This window comes from Clupea harengus, chromosome 9 (assembly GCF_900700415.2).
Source record: "Clupea harengus chromosome 9, Ch_v2.0.2, whole genome shotgun sequence".
Classification (NCBI taxonomy): domain Eukaryota; kingdom Metazoa; phylum Chordata; class Actinopteri; order Clupeiformes; family Clupeidae; genus Clupea; species Clupea harengus.
Genome location: NC_045160.1, coordinates 15,791,621 through 15,807,465, shown reverse-complemented (window position 1 = coordinate 15,807,465; position 15,845 = coordinate 15,791,621). Strand labels below are relative to the sequence as shown.

At 42.1% G+C, this 15,845-nt stretch overlaps 1 protein-coding gene across 9 annotated transcripts in view; it reads right to left on the bottom strand.

Moving 5' to 3' along the window:
- The window catches only part of lrfn1 (leucine rich repeat and fibronectin type III domain containing 1), a 98,940-nt gene that overhangs the window by 26,766 nt on the left and 56,329 nt on the right, over positions 1-15,845 (bottom strand). For 6 of the 9 annotated variants that reach the window (XM_031573642.2, XM_031573638.2, XM_031573646.2 and 3 more), the window contains one exon: positions 2,095-2,180. The gene's annotated coding sequence lies outside the window, so the exon portion shown is untranslated. Of the gene's footprint in view, positions 1-2,094; positions 2,181-7,298; positions 7,386-15,845 lie in introns of all 9 variants that reach the window. The other 3 variants (XM_031573639.2, XM_031573645.2, XM_031573640.2) reach the window with 2 other exon arrangements.

Genomic DNA, 15,845 nt, shown 5'->3' with positions numbered 1-15,845 from the left:
CAGAGTGATATGGCTTAACAGGGTAGCTGTTTCAGGCAGGCTTGGCAATGAAACAAGAAAGCTTTTAAGCATCACATCAATCAAGCTCTTTCTGCATTCACAGTCTCTTGCATACTAAAGGGCTTTGCCTAGCAACACTGGCTATCTCGCTGCCTAACCAAGGAGAAGGGTGGATATGGAGCCAGGGAGAATGAAAAGACCTCGAGATGACAAATGTGCAGGCTTGAAAGTATACCTTTTCAGCGCGTTCCGGAGCGGTTGAGCAGGCACCGCTAACGACACGTTTTGACTTGTTTGGTGACCATTTAAGCAGAAATCCATTCAAAACAAGTCGGCGCAAAGACAAGACAAACACTGCATCCTTAGATGCATGGACTCGTCGCGGCCACTTTTCATTCTTTTTTGGTTTTAATTCCTGTTTGCCTGAAATATGTGTGTGTTTTGGGGGGCACAAACAAAGATGAAGAGTTCCCTATTTCCAGAGACATGGAGGACTGTTTTCATGACCCATGCACCGTAATGTGATAACGTGAGGGACACAGTGGCAGTGAAATCACACAGGGTGGCATGAAATGCAGGGGAAAGAGAAGAGACAGGGAAGGGGTAGTTAGAGGGAGAGGAGGAGGAGGAGGAGGAGGAGGAGGGCCGAGCAGCTAGCAAACTGACACAGGGTGACTAATTAGTATTGCTCCGTCGTCCTTGTAGAGAGATGGGCAGGATCCAGGAGACCGAGAGGGAGAGGGAGGCACCAGGCATCGTTTGCCGCCACAGCCAATCAACAGAAACCACCACACGAATGCAGAGGCTAACTCTTTCACATAAAAATTTGAAGAGGCAGTGATTAGCGCTTTACTGATTTTCCCCACTAACACTGCCAAGTTTGACTAGTCTTCTGTGGACAAATTAGATTGTGTAGTGATTATTTTGTTGATTATAATATTTTAAAGTAGCGCCTCTTCCCAAGTACCAGCCCACACTGGAACAGACCTGGCCCCGGTCTGGTATTAGTCCACAGGCCTGACGATTGGGCGAGGTTAGCCGTCAGAGTGTTTCACAGGCTCTCTCTCCTCAGGCCAAGGCTCTGATGCCGTACAGTCATGGCAGCTGTCTACCTGCTAGCAGCGATGCTGTAGCTGTGTGTAGCAGCTTGCGGCCCAAGCCACGCAGCCATGCTCCACCTCCATCAGAAGGCCACCCTCAGGACGCCAGAGCAGCAGACGCTAATGCTCACGTCTGATTTGCGCTTGCTTAGAGAATATGCAGAGATGTGGAAAAAGGGATAGATAGAGGAGTGAGGAAAGGAGACTGTCAGTTACATGAAGAGAGAGAGATTTTCTGAGAGAGTCAGAGAAAGATGGAGAGAGTGAGGGGGAGAGACAATCAGAGAAAAAGGAGAAGCAGTGGGAGAAGAGGAGAAAAGAAGACAGGGAGAGGGAGTGAAAGATTGGGAGAGACAAGTAGAGAGAGAGACGCAACGAGGAGAGTGGAGAGAAAGAGAGTAGGGAGATGGAATCAAAGAAAAAGGAGAGGGAGCAAGAAAGGAACGGAAAGGAGAATGACAGGGAGCTAAAGAGGGAAGGACAGGTAGAAGATGAGAGAGATGGAGAGAATAGTGAGGGAATTAGAGAGACAGAGAGAGAGATGGGTGGAGAGGAGAGCTGAGAGAATAGGAAGGGTTGGCGGGGGATATAGGGAACCAGAATGAAGGGTTAGAGAGAGACACGAGGGACTGTGAGGGTTAAAGAGAGGGAGCAGGAGACTATGGAGAGGCAGCTGAAGTGAGGGAGAGAGATGGGTCGATAGAAAGAGAGAATACGGAGTGAGGGTTAGAGAGGGAGAGAGAGAGAGAGAATAAGGAGAGAGGGTTAGAGAGGGAGAGAGAGTGAGAGAGAGAATATTGAGGGAGGGTTAAAGGAAAGTAGAAAGAGAAACTATGGAGAGCCAGTTCAAATGAGAGAGATAGGGAGAGAAGAGAGAGAATGGGAGGAAGGGTAAAAGACAGAGGGTGACAGTTAGAGGGAGAGAGATAGGTAGTGTGGAGAGGAAAGAGACGGCGGGAGAGGGTGAGTAGGGGGACGCTAAACAGTCACTCACCAGAGAGCAAACTCAGGCTGGCGTCTCTCATCTCACTCGTGCATCCCCGCTCACACTGTCACCCGCTAATATGGAGGCGACGTCACCTGAAAGCAGACCAACAAACACAGCTCATGTGTTACTCAAGCCAAACTCATCTTTTGCTCAAGCCAAACTCGTCTTTTACTCAAGCCAAGCTCATGCGTTACTCCAGCAAGTGATGTTTTTTTTTGTTTCCCCCTATAAGGGCAGCCAAAATAGAATGATAGAAAAGACCAGGTTGGAAGGTTTACATGTGTCGGAACATTGTGGGACAGTAGAATGCATTAGAGTGGTAAAAAGTGCAGATAAATATAATTAATCTGATTCCGTTGAATTATTAAATTAAATGACCAACAATATTACCAAGCAGTATTAAGCCAATTGTTAGATGTAATAAAATGGCACAGGAGGAGTTATATGAATGATTAATGAATAAATAGTTAATTAAGACAATAAATGGTAAACTTAAATGTTTCAAGAATGTAATGTAAAACTCAAAATACTAAATACTAGGTACTAAAGGGATGCAGGATGTGGTAATTAATTCCGCTGTGGACAGGTCATGGTGTGCCTGACAGCACCCAATGCATGGGGATGCTGTGAATGCAAACACTCCAGGTTGAGAAGCTGAACACATCACATCAATGGTTGCCAACCTTTTACTGCCTGGCCAAACACAGAGATAGTCCTTTTTCTGGACTAAATCATTCAAATCATCAAGTTTCTAGATATAATCATTCTCAGAGTGAAGTTTCCAGATATAATCATCATGAGAGTGATTTTTGCCTTGCATCCCCACATCACTTTCCTACCAAGGCTGTGAATGTGAAAGTGAAGACAGAGCAGTCTGTTTGTCCGCTATTGTTTTAGTCCCTCTGAGTGTAGATTATGCACATGAAAACAGGAGGAATTTGAAGTGAGCAGAAAACAAAATGTTCTGAGGACAAAGAAAAAAATCTTTAAACACAGTTTCTAAGCAGTTCCCACTCTTCTTTGGAGTTTTGTGGGAGTGCTTCTTAGTTATCTAAGTACAGGTGTCCACTGGGTGCACACATTTGGCAGCTGGTCTTTCTGTGAGTTGTGAACACAATACGATGTCAGTTATATAACCTTACAAATCTTAAATACAGCTGACAAAAACAACCTACGAGACTGATCCCTCTGCATACTGTTACAACTCCTGTCTACCGCTGTAAATGTTTTATGGCTTCATTGTAGCTGGCAAATACCAGAGGAAGCTTCACGCCTGAACTGAACATCAATTTATAATCCAGAGAGGGATTCAAGGGTGGCACTTTACGTTACAGATGGGTAATAAATTAGTGGTATCATGGTAATGAGCTGATAAAATCATGATAACAACCCACAAAGTACTTAATAGTCTCCAAATTGTTTTGAAACAATAATCAACCATCTACAGTGATAATAAAACAAAATGGTCATATCTTGGAGTCCACATGGAATTACTTAGAAATAATGGTGAGATTTAATGGTGAGGTTTTAAATGTAGTAATGAATTGGTAAGATACAGTATTTGTTCCGGAAATTACACAGAAACTAATTACTTACTTTCATTGCAATTACATGTCAGGGCTGTAAAATACTGAATTGTGTGTTTCTCTGCAATGACTATAATGGCTAACCTTGAACGATTGGATACTACATTAAAAAAGTAATTTCATATGAACTACAAAATATTACCATTTTGTTACACACTTGTTACTACAATAAATGGTGGATTGTTAAGAAACAACTTGGAAACTTGAGTAATTTGTAGGTTGTTATGAGTTGGTACCAAGATTTTACCCACTCATTACACTACCCACTCTTTACTGATCTGTAGTGCTATCGATTCAAAGGAGAGTCACTCCGCTACAATCCTGACCCTGTACATCGCCTGCAGTTTTTCTAAGGAAGGATTGCTTTTTTCCCCCTCTCTCTCTCGCTCTCTATCTCTCTCTCTCGCTCTCTCTCATGCGCGCGGTACAGAAAAGGCACCTGACTTCATGTGGGCTGAGGGCCTCGCTCAAATACTCCGATTTGCCCGATGACTTTTAAGGACATGGACCGACTTAATTCCCATGGGCTCACGTCTTTATAAACCAGACTATGGGCTTCAGTTTGAGGGCGAAAACGGCTGGCAGAAAGGGAAGCGCATGTGCGCTATTGCACAAAATAGAGAGAGAGAGAGAGGTGAAAGTGTGGTCAAAGGCTTTAAGTTGGCAAAGCCAGGCCAAAGTTAATTAATGAAAGGTTTGGTTAAAGCCGAAGATTAGCAGTACCAAGCGATGCCTTTAAACTGAATGCGTCAGACATGATTACAGTGCGGACATGGCAATATCTCAGCGGGTTCAGGACAGAGTTCGCCAGGAGTGCTTTTACAAGGAATGAACCGTAGTGCTTCTTCTGTTGTTCAGAACTACTACACTTGTTGACACATAATTGTAGCTTGTCAGACATGTTTTAAAATGCCCACGCCAAATCCCTTTGAATTGATTGCTACATTGTTAGTCAGGGTGTGATTATGAACCTATGAAAAGTGTCACAGTTTTCCTCACCTAAATTCTATGACAAGCTATTTTTGTCAAGATCAATGTAGCCTGTCCCCATAAACACACCCATTCTGGAGGATATATTTAGACCTAGCATGTAAAATGTATAACATTCAAAACATGTGATATACATTCACTTTAATCATCTAAATGTGTCTAACGGAACACATTTGCAACTTTGGAGCTTTGCTTACATTTTTCAGCAGCCATTCTGGCAACCTCTGTGGAGTGACTTGGGGAAGTAGGAGAGGTCAGCTCTATTTTCAATGGAAGTAACAGTTTTGAGATGGAAGCACAGGTTTTCTTTGTACTTTAACTGTTTCCCCAACTGGGTCCGTACAGTGTGGTGATGTGAAAGAATGGTCTTAAGGGTTTACTGCAATAGCATATTAGATTCGTTTCAGCTAACTATGGTATTCATCATCAAAATGCATCCTTTATATGGCTTTTCCACTTGAAATTATTCTGGGAACAAACTGTAGGTCATTTGGTGCTGCTGACGCATGCATAACCCCTCTTTAAAGGGGTTTAACCTTTTAAAACAACAATTGTATTCTTTTTTTAAAGCCTGCCAAGATAAATGTTTATTTCGAGGACATCCAAGATAGATTAATTACACACAATACAGGTTTGCTGCTGCTTCCAGGCTAGTACAGAAATATGTAGGCATAATGCGCCACTCTTTCAAAAAAGGGAACGTGATATTTTTTCCCGGATAGATCATTCAGAATTGGGCAGTTATGGTTCGCGATTATCACGTGCAAATGTTCCCTATCAGAGAAGAATATGTTGCCACGCCTATAACTAAAATCTACGCCTTGGCGGAATTTTTTATTTATCGCCGGAGTTTAAGACAATCTGCCCGGCCGGAATAGGACGTGTCCACCACAATAATAGGGCTCTGGGATTTCCTTTCCATGTAAGGACAGAGTAAGAAAAAATTTAACTGCTGGACAGCTTGTGGGGAAATTACTGCAGACCAATTGTGATGCCGACATGCTGAAACAATCTATGAATAGGATCCACTGAATATAGGTTACATTTTCAAAAAATCACAACATGAAAGGATGATGTCATCATAGAGGAGAACATATCCATTCAGAAAAGGTCTATCATATACAATACTTATAGATAAATCTGTGTTAAAGACATTGCATCTACATTTCATAATGAAATGGCATAAAGCCCTTCAACATGCAAGGTAGATAATATATAAAACATACTGTATATATTTTACATGTTACTGTATATGTAAGGGGCCATCATTATTTTTGTTCTCAGAATTACTTTATAAAAATGAGCATATACATTTGACAGACTTTTTCCATATGAGACCTAAGCCTGATGGGTCTTTAAAGACTACTCTCATCCTCTCTTCTCAGAGGAATTAGTGACACTGACAGCTCCAACAGCCAATCAGGATACAAATAGATCCCTTCATTTGATTTGCCGTTATTATTTTTGCTTTCTTCCTGACGTATTAAATTGGAAGCATGCGCACACTCATCTATCATTCACCGTTACTGAAACTTCAAATGATAGTCCATTCAAACATTCCATTTCACTTGGTTAGACCTGACACGCTGGAGCATTTTCCTCTTGATGCAGCCATCTGTGAAACAACCCGTCACCGACAGTATAATGCTCAGTAATAAGAATAACAAGCGAATGCTTCTATCTGTTCCACCTTTCGTTTCAGATTACACATCCCTGTCTCTGGGTTTTTTTGTGTTAAGGTGACAACCTTCTCAAGAGGTGCCACGTAAATGTCAGCAATCATGTCGGCCATGGACAACATTCCATAATGTGTTGTTTGCTGGGAAATAATTTTATCTAACCCTTTTGACACAGCTGTCACAGAATGTGACATATTTTGTGACCGTGGTCAAAGCAGGTGAGTTGTTTACCAATAGTCACACCTTGAAAGAAAAAGATAATTTGTCATATCGGCTTATGTTCAATTAACCTTGTGAACAGGAGCCGTCATTCTTCAACTGATTCTTATTCCAAATGAATGTGTAGAGAGAGCCACAGTAACGAGGTATAAAAGATATATAAAGATATCCGATACCGCAGCACAATGCAATAAGCATATGGTGATACTGCAACCCAGATGAGACCATTTGACGTCGGATTTGTTGCATTTGATGAAATTATGTCACAGCACCCATCCCCTTGGCCAGTTATTAAATTACATACATTTTAGAACATCAATAGAATATTATTATGCTAATCCCTGAATATTGCGTTGATATAATCAAATTTCAAGTGAAAACATTGTACTGACAAATTCGTCCACTTGTGTCCGATCTCTGCTTTTTATTGCCTAATGCAAAACAGCAAAGAAAGAGTCACTGTGGGTTTTTGTACAAGTGAATCCTCCGACTCCATCTCCCGCAAGTCCCTGCTTATCAGACCCTCAGCTGTCACTAGTCCTCTTTTCATATCCTCTCACAAGCCTTCATCTGGGCCTCCACTTCAAAGAGAGAAACAGCATCGTGCCAGAATCCATGCCACTCCCTGACCCCAGCAGTGTAGACTTCAGTCATTATGGTGATTCTTTTTTGCTCTAGACTGAGGCGTTTGGGGCAGGGGTAGTGGTGCGGGTGGGGATGAAGGGGAAAAGCTTACACACAGACACAGGACTCGTCCTCCTCGTCCTTCTTAATATCCTCCCACACAGTCCGGGTCAGAGTAACTGCTGCGTCTCTCTCATGGCTGCGGGAAAAGAAAAGAAAGGCAGAATGTTTCCCAGCTCCTCTTCCAGAGATGGGCAGCCGTACCGTCCTCCATGCGGTGCGTCGGCGTTTCACAGTTGTGCTTTTTAAAAAGACATTGGACGGATTAAAATAACTATGCATGCTAATTAAATGTCTTGCATCTGTCATCTCGCGGGACATTTAGGAAAGCAGACAGATTTTAACTCAGTCACTGCTTTCATGATTAATGCTGTAGAAGCATGTTGGCATTCCTAGCTTTGCACAGATGTGGCTTTGTTGAATGTCTACGCAGCTACCCAACTGAGATGAGAGGTACACACAGAAGACGGTGTTTGCACACTGACCATGCGGATGGACGCATGCACCCCTTTTCTTATTCTTTGATGATTTCTGCCTTTGTTATTCGGGGAACTCGAGTCGGTCAGGGTGTCTTTGGTGCCTTCTGCGGATCCTTTTATGGAGATAACGATCCTCAGCATCGAGAAGCAATCTGCCTGGCTTGTGCAACTCATTCCGCACAGAAAACATTTGTTCGCAGATAAAGCCTTCGACAAATAGACTTTTGATTAATAAGCACAAAGCCCTGAAGGTAGGACAAGGAGGAGGAGGAGAAGAAGGAGGAGGAGGAGGAGGAGGAGGAGGAAGTGTCCCATCTGTATTAGCGAGACAAGTCCTTAAGCTTGCTATCGAATAGACTCAGCCCCAAGTCTAATAAGGCTCGAGGACAAAATGGGAAATCAATACTCAAGTGAGCTGTAATGTATATTAATCACCAGATTTAATTATTTCCTCAGTACCGCACAGGGTAGAGGTCCTGGTAGAGATGTCATATTTTAGCAGGTGTCTGCTGTGACCCCCCCCTCCCACCCCTATCCCCTTGTGCTCAGTGCTGGTGAGGGCGAGAAAGAGAGAGGGTAATATAGAGATGAGCCATAAACTGTCTGTGGCTGTAATAAGCTTGTGAAAGGACACTCTCAAAGTCATTATGACTCAGCAGCACAAACGAATGGGGCATTTGGTCAGGGAACAATGACACCTCCAGACAGACTCAAGCTTGAACACCCAGCAGTGGATGGGGAGGCTCATCCATTCCACAAAAATACTTTTATGCTCTGAGTACAGCTCCTATATTCTATTCCATGTTCCGTCTTCTTTGTGGGCTGTGTATTAAACTAAATGGCCAAGCACGTAAAACTCTATTACAAAAATTCCCCTGAATGACGTCTCCAGGTTGACGGGTTCCCATTTTCTGTGGTAATGTGGTGACCTCCACAAAGACCATGGTGCAATTTGCAAATAAAGGCCATGTAAAAATTAATGCTATCAATTTCTGACTTTAATGGAATGTCACTTGAACAAGAGTTTGTAGCATGCAATCACAGACTAATTTCCTCCAGAGACTTCACTTGCAGTGTAATGCATGTCAAAGCCATTAGTAGATTAGAGGCCAGCTGCACTGTGAATGCTCGAGCAACGAAATGCAGCCATAAAGCACAGTCTATGCTCAGAGTACTGTGGACACTCATAAGATGGGGGTTACATAGTATTATATATACATAGTATGTGTAGACCAAGTAAAATCGTTAGAAGAAGTACATTCACTGATTGATTGATTAATTGATAATTATTGATTCATTGATAAATACATACCGACCTCATCACTTACAGTATTAATCTGTTGATTGATAATCCATCGACATACGATTGACACAGATTGATGGACTACATAACGTTCTTCCGTTAACAGAAGTTATCCCCTGGCCGGGTTCCAGATTCTGAGGCATCCCATTTGGACGACACACACACTCATCCTTCCAAATTAAAATCAAGCTTCGTTTTTCTTGTTGGGAGAAATTGCAAAGAAGGATTAGCATGCCCATTTGCCTAATTCCTGAAAGATGTCTTTGTAATTTTCTCCAGATTATGTTTGTAATCTTCCCACGGGCAAATCTGAAACTGTAAGTGGCTGTGTTAATGTGGATTTGGTAATATATAGTCTTTGGCATAGTGTTCCGTGCTTGGCAGACTAAGCGAGTTTACAGAGAGATGCTAATGTGCCCCAAATTGAGTCATAGGCCAAAAGTTAAGTAATGATGGATCCTTATCAAAAGCCCATCATTTTGCAATGTTACGTATCATTTCAAATTGGAAATGATATTGAGCTGTTTCCATGGGAATCTTTACAAACATCATACCCAATTGATGACCAAACCTTATATTATATAATATTATATATTCTTATGTCATGTTCTTATGTCATAACTAGAGTATCAAACTAAATCAAGTATAAATTACTTATTATTATAATAATTTAACTATTTTCTAAATTACATATGCTATGTGTTCGCTTGGTTTTCCTTCCTTGTCATATTTCACTAACTCAGCAAAATCACCAACTACCAAATACAGAGACAGAGAGAGAGAGAGAGAGAGAGAGAGAGAGACTGGCAGGGGAAGGCATCCCAGCATGAAATTAGATTTATTGTGCATTTCTCCTTTTTATGCACCACTGGAATCAACACAATGCACATCCGATAAAATCACACAGAGACAAAAAATATTTAATCCAAAATGCACTCCCAAGAAGTCCTACCTAAGACCTCCTAAGGAACTGAATAGATTGTGTTAGTGTGCGAACAAAGGTTTTCATTTTACAGCATAACAAACTCAGGTCTCAGTCTCCTCAGCAGGTTACCTTTACACCAGTCTCCTTCAAAGGCCCGATTAAGAGCATGCCTTCCAATATTTAGACAATAGGAAGTGATAAATACCCAAAACAAAGTACCACATTGTTGTGCCACACTGGGAATTAAGTGTGAAAAAACAATGAGTATTCCAAGCTGTCTGTCTCAAAGGAAGAACCATTTTGGGGATTTTGTTTCTGGATACTTATAACAATCTCCATCCCCTACTTCTTAAAAAAGAAATAACACAATGATATCTTCAACACTGAAGCAGTTTTGTCTTTTTATTTACAAGCATTGGCACTCGCAACTAAGTCACTATCATGAAATGAAAAGGCAAGCTGCATCAGGCCTAATACTGCATGTCTATTGCAGTAATTTCAGTGTTGTTGAGGAGATTAATATGTTTAGATAATTTAGGAATACAGGCATGATGATTTGCATTAAGAGCACACCTATAAAGAAGATCCACAGATGTAGGTTTTATATTCACCTTTAAGCTGCAAAGTAGAATTGAAAGAATCAGACTGATAAGTCAATTTGCAATCACACGCTCCTTATGCTTTCAAGGGATTCGGACAACATTATCTGGGTTTCATCGGCGGCAGTATTTGCCTTCTCTCTTATTAGTTTATTGACTTGGCCTATACCTGTCAACAGATGGTCTCTATTGAAGAATATTTGTGTTTTTCACATACTTTCTAAGTACTATCCTGTGAATTCCTCCCCTACAAGAATGTATCACATTCACGCCATGTTCATTAACATTCAAATGGTCAGCCAGACATTTCCTGTCTACAGACCTTCACACCTTAAATATCTAGACCCCATATTGTTCCCCTTCCTAACACGCCCCACCTTACACCTTGATCCAGATCCCCAGACACACCCATCATGTTAAGTTGTGTATGCTACCTTCCCATAACTGAAATGTAACCTGTGTCAAGAGTAGAAAAGAACATCATACAGTACATGATACAGAGGGTGGCTGTTGGTTTGCCGTGTAGAGACACCGACCCCTACGTGTGGTGAGAGAACGGAGCAAGGAGTGATGCTGGAACATTGAGGAAACATCTTTCATCTTTCAAAACAAGGCCAACACAGAAGAAACACTACACTAAGGACAATATCTCCTAACCATCCCTCTTTCTCTCTCTCGATCGTAGCATGTTGTGTGTGCTTCTGGTCTGTTGCATAGAATACGCAGAATAAACCGACACCCTACCCATCAGACCTGCATTCCATCATTCCCTTTGCTAAATCATGCAACCGCACCTAAGTTCAAGGCTAAAATAGAGGTCTGTTATAATATAGTATAATAGTGGTGTTTTCACATGAAATCTGCCGGAACCTGTCACACTTTCCGTTGGTGTTTCCACTCTGAACCTCCTGTAGTAACTGATTTGTTAATATACTGCCCTATACCCCTTGTTTTTGTGGGAAATCACCTATATTTACAGTGTATATATGTAAGGGTTAATGTATAGTCAGTATGGGAAAATAAATCCTGACAGGACGAACAGGACCCTGACCTGGAGCGGAGCTGAGGTACTTGCTGACTCCGAGTCACAATTAATTCCCATTATGTTAAGTGAACAGAATTATATGAATTATACAAAACCCGTGGCCTATGGCAGCAGCCATTATTTTTTCACAGTGTCCATAATAAAGAAATATTAGACCTCTGATCGTTGGGATGGCCCATTCAATTCAATGGACCTTTCTGCAACATTCTGAGGAGCCATATAATCTGGAATTTACTTTTGACCTGACAGCATTTGACTCCAGTGCACTCACACAATTACTTCTCTGGCATAACTAAGAAATACCAACCACATCATTATTTCCACATTAATGAGACATTGCACATACGTATACAAAAAAGCACTTTTAAAGTCCAACAGCAGGTACTGTATGTCATATACACATAATAGTTCTGCTCATCATGATGGAAACATGCTGTGTACAACTAGCAGTAAGTGGCACCTCTTGACTTGACTTATGTAATGTAATGTGTAATGTGTACAGCGTTGTACAAAATGACAGCCCCTACCCCCATCTCAATAGCAGCCATGTTATGTATGCAGTGCAGACCCCCCACTCTTTCTCCGTGCAGGAGGGAAATGTAAAAGGAAACAACATGGAACACTGTAATCTATAACCAATACTGTCAGCATAGCAAACCTCACTTGTGATACATAAGACTTTCCCAAAAGTCTTTTTCTTTTCTGATTTACATATGGTCAAATGGTTCTATTGCTTGTTGCCTTTGTGTTTGAGAGAGAGAAGTCTCAATTTATTTATCGAGCGACAGGCATCAGAATAACTGGAACCGATGATCGCCCCGCTACCGTAAGGTGCCTCGAGTGATATTCCAAGTTGATCTTATTTGCTTCATTGGAAATTAATGCAATTTTTTGGGAAAAAAGCACTTAACTCACTGGTGACAACTGGAGATAATGTTGCCCTCACAACACAGTGTGCCGTCTGACGAGTTTTAATGAGAGGCTACATTAATTTACCACTGGGATGACAAAGCCGTAGCAAAGCACTTCGTACAAATCCCCCACATTGCTTATTATGCATTCAGACATCTACGACTGCTTTTCAGCAACTTTTAATGACCAAGACAATTAGATACTTAGTGACAGTGTTTGGGTGGTTGATGGGTATGATGGTCCTAACAATATAAATCCAAAACTCACCACGCTCATTCTATGTGACAATGCTGTCTCTCTTTTCTAGCAGCTAACAATTTTGTTTCATGTGAATGCATCCTTTGGAGCCATGAGGCCCTTTAGAAATCATTCTCCATGTTATCTACTTCATCTGTGTGGTTAGTACATCATTTCCTGTTTATTTATCTCTGGAAAATCTGTGTCTCTTTACAAGTGTTTGTAACAACCCACCCCCCCCCCCCCCCCCCCCCCGCGCCTTCTGTGAGGCGCATTGTGTTACCTCCTGGTATGAAATGTGCCGTACAAATAAAGTTTGATTTGATTTGATCTTTGATTTGGATTTGATTTACCTCTTAACCTATAGTTACTCCATTAAGATTGTTGACCAACGCTCTTTTCAACAGCACACAGTGTCAGTAGCATTGATGTGTGGGTTAGCTGTGCAAAGGCGCGCGCCTCTTCCTAATTACCCACCAGTCGAGATGTATTGCTTTTGCTCTGTTAACTACACAAGGAAAACAAATGTGTCTATTAGAGTAGCGGCCTTTTCTTTGGTACAACCTTTGGGAATAAGGACTGACTGTGGGTATAGGCATGGGCAGTTATTTACTTAAAGGAATGAACCAACAGCACCGCCCAGGATAATTGTTGCTAATGATAACACATGCAATTGAATGAATACTGAAAACCTTTTGTCGACACTGTACCATGCAAAATGGCCCTTAGTTAACCAATGATGTCTGTAGTAATAATTTTTAGCATTTAATGCATTTTTTAAACATTCTATAATGTGCATGAACACCCATTCCTGTCCACACAAACACACACACACACACACACACAGAGAGAGAGAGAGAGAGAGACAGAAACAAACAAGCGGAGGCTTGGACATCATCTAGAAGAACACCACCGTGGAAGCGCCACCGTGTATACGCGGCGGGTCCCGCTCTCGCTCATACATCTAAGCAAGGGTGCGCTATCTTTAGACGTCCCCAACATATCTTTCACGCCCCTTCTCATTGGCCCCTTACTGTAGCTTCCCTCTTTCTGTCTTGAGCGCCTTGCGCCTTCAGCCTGGCTGCCGTTTGCCAAGCAAATGTGACAACCTGTCTGTAAACAACAAGGATAGGGCTGACTATTGACAACATTTCCCCCTCCCCCAACCCCCAGCTTACCAATCGAGTTCAATATTTTTCCCATCTCTCTCTGGTGTGCACGGTGAAAGATGGCAGCCTCTGTCTACGCTTTGTCACTCCTGTCGAAAGTTGCTTGGCTGATGAAGACAGGCTGATGCCAACACATACACACACACACACAGACATTGCGGAAGGGGAGGAATAGCACCATGCCACTGCAAACCAAACCAAAACAGCCAGTGTGTGTGTGTGTGTGGGAAGGGGTGGTGGTGGGGAATAAATAAATAATAAACAAATAAATAAATAAATAAAGACACCACAAAGCGGAGAGAAATGTCAAAGAATAGCTTCAGACTGCCACTGCATAAGACGCGAGGAGGGCGATATTGCAGCATTGTGCAATTTGTTTGGCTTCTGCTATTCAGAAACATGCTCCTTTGAGGGGGGAGATTGAAGGCTGCCTGTCTGTCATTTGAGCAGTCCCAGTCTGTTCGTGATGCGTGGTGCCTGGAAGGGGAAAAGAGCAAGTGGAGAGACGAGGGGATGTTCCATAATCAGATTATTTGCCCGGGATCCAAGGAGAGAAAAGAATGGGGAATATTAAAGTGGCGCACACAATGAGATTTGCCAAGCTGTCGACCAATCCCCGTTCATGAACCCCAGTGAATTGGAATGGATCCCATAACGGCAGAGACACACTCAGTCATTGTGAGGATCAATAGAGGTTTCTTTTCTACCTCCATCAAATTCCACACCATTATCCGTTATTCGCTTTTGTTTCATTATACTCATTCTCATTGACGCTTCCTTGATTTAAAAAAGAAAATAGCCTCTCAAAAGAAAAACTACTGTGGAGACTTTCTGAGCGAGTGCTTCAACACAGTTCAACACACACCTCCTCCGCTAATCCACTCATCAGTGAAATGGACTTTCATTGAGCTCTCCACCCCTGCCATCTCTCTGTTTTTCACATATGAACAAACACCATAGAGCCATGTCTCCTTTTAGGCTGTATAGACCTTCTCAGGTATGCTGTGTTTGGTATCTGACTTCACAAAACCTGACTCCAGGAACTAAGGATTATAATTTTATTTTTGTATATACCAATCATGGAGAAGAACGACCACAACAGGAGCTCTCAGTGAAATTAAAACTAGCTTATCAACATGAACCGGTAATTATTTCTCTTACATCAGATGGCCGGGAGTCATGTAGAGAAAAGACGGAACGAGAGGGGAGAGAGGGAGAGAGGGATGCAGAATGGGGGGCAGAGAAGGGATAGGGGGGTGACACCGAGCTCTATTCTTCCTGACGTTGATAACTGGTTTGCATCTCCACAGACTAATTATATAGGCTGTAAGGGCTCTTCGGTGTTTGAGTCTCTACCTTCCCTCAAAGATCCACAAGAACAGGCCAAGGGGGTAGGCGCCTGTTCACCAAGTCAGACCCGTGAACTCTTCTCTATGTGAAATGATCCAATAACAGACATTCTAGAGCAAGAACCGAGAGTACTTTATCTCTCTCTGTATTTTCTTTCTCAGCATTCTTTTTTCTCTATACATGATAAGTGTCTGGGTGAAATCTTTCTTATTGCATTTGCTGTTATGCAGTTAGCAGACTAAAGGTAGGGCACTACTCTCTGGTAACTGAACTCACAACCTTAAATGTTGTTAGCACCATGCTCTACCAGTTAAACTACAATTCATGGGGAGGATCCCTGGTCCCACGAGGAACCTTTTGAACTTTGAGGGGAAAAAACAACTCACTAGACACACCTATTATCCATGAGTGCACTTAAACCTATAAAGCGATCAAAAGGGGAACTGTTTTATTCATATTATCTTTAAAAAATATATCCAGTGTAAAAGGCAGGGGAGTGGCTGGTGAATGTGAGTGTTGGCATTTTCCCAACGTGCATGGCTCCACACACCTTTGGCCCTCTACATTATTGATCAATCTC